We start from the raw sequence: 6,000 nt of genomic DNA, 5'->3' as shown, positions 1-6,000 counted from the left end.
GCTCATCAGCGGCCCAGCCTTTTGACTGGCTAGAGGAAAGAGGAAAGTTGACTCGCCTCCATAGTGGGAATCCAACAGGTTCTTATCTACTTCTTCAGTCTTCCATCCAAGCGAGTGAAGGTTGTCTAATAATAATGACACCTTTAAAGCCACTTTGAAGACTTCACAAAAAACTGCTCTACTAACAGGAAGTAAAAATCAATCATCTCAGCTGTCAACATATTAATCAAATCATGTGTTGATTATACCTGAGCCCCTTGTTTCCCGTCTTAACGCTAAAATACGCTAACAGGCTCCTGGATTCAGCTTTTCTTCTCATCTAACCCCCGGCAAGAAAGCTAACAAGTGTATTTTCCAAAATGGTGAACTATTTACTTTAGTTTACATCATGTAATATCTACTTCTAATATCCTAAACAGAGAGTGAGCAACTCTCATTAGTTGAGTCTGTATAGAGGGCTGCGGAGAAGACTTATGTTTGTGGGCCAAACTGGAAGTAAGCATCGTCTGGACAAAAAGCCAATGAGATTTTTCCATTGGCTGTGGAATTATTGCTGGAAATAAATACTGTAGCAAACCAGCATTTATCAAGCTTTGAGTTTTGTTCAGCAAGATAATCTCATAATTATAATTGAACACAACAGCGTAGCTAAATTCAATTGCCAGAAGTAAAAAGCTAGCAAACTACACAAAGGTCACATGACTTCACCGTCACCACTGCTAAGTTACTCTACAATTTGAAAACTATGTTTGTAAAATACTACAAATACAAATTTAGATAGTTTGCAAGAGCGTGAGTAGAAACACAACTAGCGTCTGTGTTGGCTGGCAACCACCTTTTTTGTTTACTGACATATTTTATGTCATAGAATAAAACATGAATATCCCTTAAGCTTGTGACAACCACAGACCTTATTTCAGGCATCTAACCCATTCGAAAAACCCATTGATTTTGAGAGAAGACAACAGGAAGTGGAAAAGTGTTAACTCATTTCCAGGTTTTAGGACTCATTCCTGTAGGACTCTATAGCTGGTTTGGTTGTAAAATGAATGAATGAATTTCTCAATGAAATAAGACACTTTTACTGTTAAACAAAGTGTACCTGGTTGAATTATGTCAAACCTTTGATATCAAATGAAAAGATGAAAGATGAAGGACTGTACACAGCAGCGCAGATTTCTGTGCGGAAGACAACTTCATTGATACTGTAAGAAAAACACTTTGGGATTTATGGTGTGAAAGATACTTCCTGCTGCTGAATGGCGCCCTGCTGGGCTGGGTCTCATATTCAAGAGGAAAATCAGATTCAACTCTGTCTACTTGTCATGACTGAAGTGGTTTTCATTGCTTAAATCCTCAATTGAAGATTTTTATGGCTGCAATACGTAGCTATTGTTCATTCTTATTGCGTAACGCAGCATATTTCTGCTCCAGATGCATTTGACTCAGTTTTTCTTCAATGTTGAGTTGTAATCTGGAGAAAACCGAACCAGAAAACCCAGTTTAAGGCTTGCACCAGCAGAAAGGAGGCATGACCATATGGCTGCTCTTCAGGGAATAGAAAATAGATAGAGTTCACGATCTCTCTCATATCGTGACAGCAGATGCAATCTGAGTGGTCTGTTTCGCTGACTCACATGTTTGGGCCACCCACGTATGAGAGCGCCAAGCTAAAATCACACACTGTTTCCACGACAACCATAATTTATACCTTCAAAACAACTTTTTCTTTCATCTCACACAAAAAAAATGTAATTACAAACTAGCTTCCTGGACTCACAATGTCATAAATACTGCATTTTTGCAAAGTTTTAGCAAAATAAGTATAACAAAGAGATCATGTTTCTTTCTTGGGGAGGAATAGACTTTGCATAACCGAAAGCTTAACTCCAATCAAAATAAGGGTTGTGCCACAAAAACTTTAGAAAACAGATCTTTTTGATGATTTGGCTCGTTGCCTTTATGGATGTTGAAGCCGAGCAATGGCAAAAACAGCATTAATACACATAAATCACACTGCAAGACAAGGGGGAATGTGTTTTGTAAAAGCCTGATCTTCCATTCTTCAATTTTATCTAACTTCCTACTGTGATTTCCTATTTCAGGTCGAGCACAGCTTCCTACTTCTTGATCAATCTGGAGCATTTCAGTTGCCTGAGCCAAGATATCACTTAAGAGAAAGTCAAGACCTTTTCGGCGTATGAATGGGAGGAAATGGCCGGAGAGTTTACCCACCATGCCAGTCATTCGATAAAAACACCCTTTCTTCGCCTCTGTGTTGAATACCAAAGCTCGTTTTCTCTGCACGGATTACATTTGCCTCCATGATTTGAAACTGTTTAAAAAGCATTCTGTGGAAAGTTTTCAGATCTCTCTTTCTCTCTGCTCTCCCCCCTCCTCAGCGAAAACAGGGCCCGATCTGGCCTCAGCCCCGGCACCCGGCTTGTTGGGACAGCTGCTCAGATGATCTGGGCTCTCTGCAGGTTCCATGATTCATTTTCTGAGTCAACACCACGAACTTGAGCTTCAACCTCAATGCAGTCCTGATTCACAGGAAGATTTGTAAATTTGAATGATTCCTCAATTTGGTGCGTGTAGTAGAAATACTATTTCTGTTAATGTTTTTTTTCTATTCATTTTTCTGAATGAGGAATTCTGCACAACTTTGCAAAACAAAAAAAAAAAGAAGGAACACATGTTCTCTCATTTCTTCTCTTTTTCAGCTGGCCTAAGAGGCCATCTCTTTGCTTCTTGTTTGTTGTCATGAGATTTGAGTTTTACAAATTATTCTGAGATAATGAGGAATTTTCTGCAGTGTTTGTTGGGTGATTTTTACGGCTCCTTTCTTGTGACTAATGAAGAGGAGCTGAATCGGTTGTACAGCTGACAGACATGCATGTGAGTTCTATTACCTTGAAACAGGCCATTTGTGTTTTTTTGGTTTGTTTTTCACTGACATCTGTCTTTTTCCTTGGATTTATTTATTTTTGTTGATTTAGATCATGGATGGCACCATTCTTCATCTTATTTCTGTGTCTTGGTCAGCATGGATTTGGATGTTTCTCTAGCTCCTCTCTCTGTGGATTTGGACATGTTGTCTCTCCTCTTTGGCTCACTTGGGACTTTGTTACTGAAAAAATGTAAATTTAAGTAAAATGTAAATTAGGTAGATGTCTTTTTTCCCCAGTTGTATGTGCTGAGAAACCACACAGCTACTTTAACAGCTTGATAAACCACTAAAGGAATGGTGCAACACAAACGTAAAGATTTGAGAAGACTTTAAAGGTGTTCAGGTCGCTTCAGGTCGCTTTTGTGCTCAGTGCTATTTAAAGGGCTTCACAACTTTCATAATACTCAAGTGAACACAATGGAAACAGAAACGACAGAAATGTGGTCCTTTCACAAAGTGATTGTGCTCTACTCATGCTCCAGTTTTTTCTCTAAACTCCAGGGAGGCCACTGATGCAGGGATCATTGTTAAAATACAAATTACACATTTTAGAGCCTTCAGCAAAGTCACGTATATAGTTCCTCATCCTCATTCCAATCATACTGCTAAACAACATGGCAAGTTTAGGCAATCATCCATAAAAAACAAGTACAGGACTCATCTGATTCGTGATGAACTGTGATGGGCACTTCTGCAAAACCTGAAACACATAAAATATTCTTTAACTGGAGATACATTTTTACATATTTTTTACTGTAATTTTGACGTCATACATTTTTTAAAACTCATTACTCATTCACTAAGTACAAAGAATGTACGTAATGACTTAGGGGAATGCACTCTGTAGTGTGAGAAAGCACACTCCTTTTTTCCCATTGCCAGAAAAGCTCCCAGTCACACCCATGTGATGAGGGAACGGGCGAAGGTTTCACTGTGGCTGATCTGGATCACTCTGGTTCTGCTCCTCACCCTGAACTGAATTAGCAGCCCGTCTTTCAGCCAGTACCTCCCTTACCAGTCTGGCGTGGAGAGTGTGTGGGCTGGGATGGATTAATGATGTCAGGCCAGCAGTTTTGTCACAGCCACTCCCAGTCTGCGTATAAAGCCACTAATCACCAATCTACCTTCTGCAGACTGCTCCGAGTTCCCTACTCATGCTAAATATTATTGTTGTGAGTTGTAGGTCTAGTGACTCACACTTTCCATTGACATCTTACTCATTCAGCCGCTACAATGGGAGGGAGTGGCTTTCTGCTGCCACAGCAGTACACACATACCCACACACTTCTCCATACAGCCATATTCAACTGTAAAGTAGCACTTCAAAGCAGCATAAGCCTTTTAGAAAACTATGTGACTAATGAACTGTAACCACACCATTCTGTCTTTACGGCTAACAGTGGCTGCTCAGTGAAACAAATAATTGTGTGCTCAATATAAAAGTGAGCAAGCTTTTAAAATAAAGAGTGATGTAATGAAGAAGCACAGTACTTATGCACTCACTGGAGTGATCGTGTCAGGTGTGTTAACATTCATGGCTCTATTGGCTTGGTTTTTTTTTTAAAACGGAGAGATAGACAACCAGGAAGGACTAGTGCTGACAAAGAAGGATGCATCACCAAATGCCTTCAGTTAAAAGTTGCACTTGAACACACAGCAAACTGTACAGTGTGACCACACTTACACAGGGAATCTGCTTTGTCACGTGCTCAGAATACAACATAACGTTTTGCTTCGCTTTGCATCGTTAGCCTTAGCCTTAGTACTCCATCCGCTTATGGAAAAAGCGAAGTTGAACATGTAACATGGAGAAACTGAAGCTCGACCTGCCAAATGGCCGCTGATGAGGACCGACCGAAGCCAGTCTGATTTGATCGCACAGCAAACACTGCAGTCAGCCACATATGGCCACAACAGCGCCCAAAGGTGTGGTGTGTGCATCAGGTACCTGTGATGTGTGAAATTGAATTTTAAGTGTTGAGTCATTTGACCAGCAACCGAATCAAATGTTAACAGACACATTATATTCTGGTCATTTTGTGATACGGGACAGTGAAAATGACATGTTCAACCTTTAAGCTGCTGCTATTTTGCTTGCTGTGTTGTCAAAGAAAACTTCTACTTAATGCTCTTGTGTGTCTGTGTGTGTGTGTGTGTGTGTGTGTGTGTGTGTGTGTGTGTGTGCCGCTGTGATTCTCTGTCACTGGCTAAGCTGTCTTGGTGTGTGTGGGTGTGTGTTTGAGTGCACACTATGGGGAGTCAGCATACAGGCCCATTTCACGTGGTTCGGAAGGTGAAGGGCTATTAGGGGAAAGGTGAGTACGGGACTGCTGCTCTGGGTTACTCAGTAACTGGGGCTCTCTCCTTCCCCTCTCAGGCCTCTAGTGCTGTTCCTGAGCAACCAACCCCCTCACCTCCCACCTCCCACCTCCCACCACACACAAACACACATACGCACGCACACACACAAACACACTGTAGCTCTACCAGTGTGACCTCTCCGCTTTCTCTGAAAGAAGAAATAATAAGCAATACTCTAGTCCTCATGCTCATTTCCTCACTGGAAAACCTGAAAGTTTATGTGTAAAGATGCCCAAAACATTAACTTCTCTACAAGTGTCATTAAAGAAAAAAAAAAAAGTCTGTCTGCCTCTAAACTGACTTTTACATATTGTGTTAAAGGGTCAGATTGTGAATCTGGTAATTGTGGAATTAGTGAAAGACCAACACACACCGTGTCAACAAGGCAAAAAATAACTTTGACCTGAGGACTCATCAGATACAAGTCCAGGGCAAAGCAGCAACATCTACTCCATGACAGAAAACAAATAGATTAACAAAAATATGGTTTAGCCTGTTGAACTCGAAGCCACTCAGAAATGCCAGAATTTGGTGCGTTAATGCTTGCTAATTCTGAGAAACGCTTTAAACAAGAAATAACACAGATGCTGTGAGATAGAAACTGCATACAAATCATCGATCACATCTATTTCCCACAAATATCCCAAAGCAGCGTAACTGATCTGAGGACCAGATACGGATGCTCAACT

The sequence above is a fragment of the Pempheris klunzingeri genome, chromosome 4 (assembly GCF_042242105.1).
Source record: "Pempheris klunzingeri isolate RE-2024b chromosome 4, fPemKlu1.hap1, whole genome shotgun sequence".
In the NCBI taxonomy this organism is placed as follows: Eukaryota; Metazoa; Chordata; class Actinopteri; order Acropomatiformes; family Pempheridae; genus Pempheris; species Pempheris klunzingeri.
The sequence above is the reverse complement of the archived record's forward strand: the minus strand, read 5'-3'. Positions refer to the sequence as shown.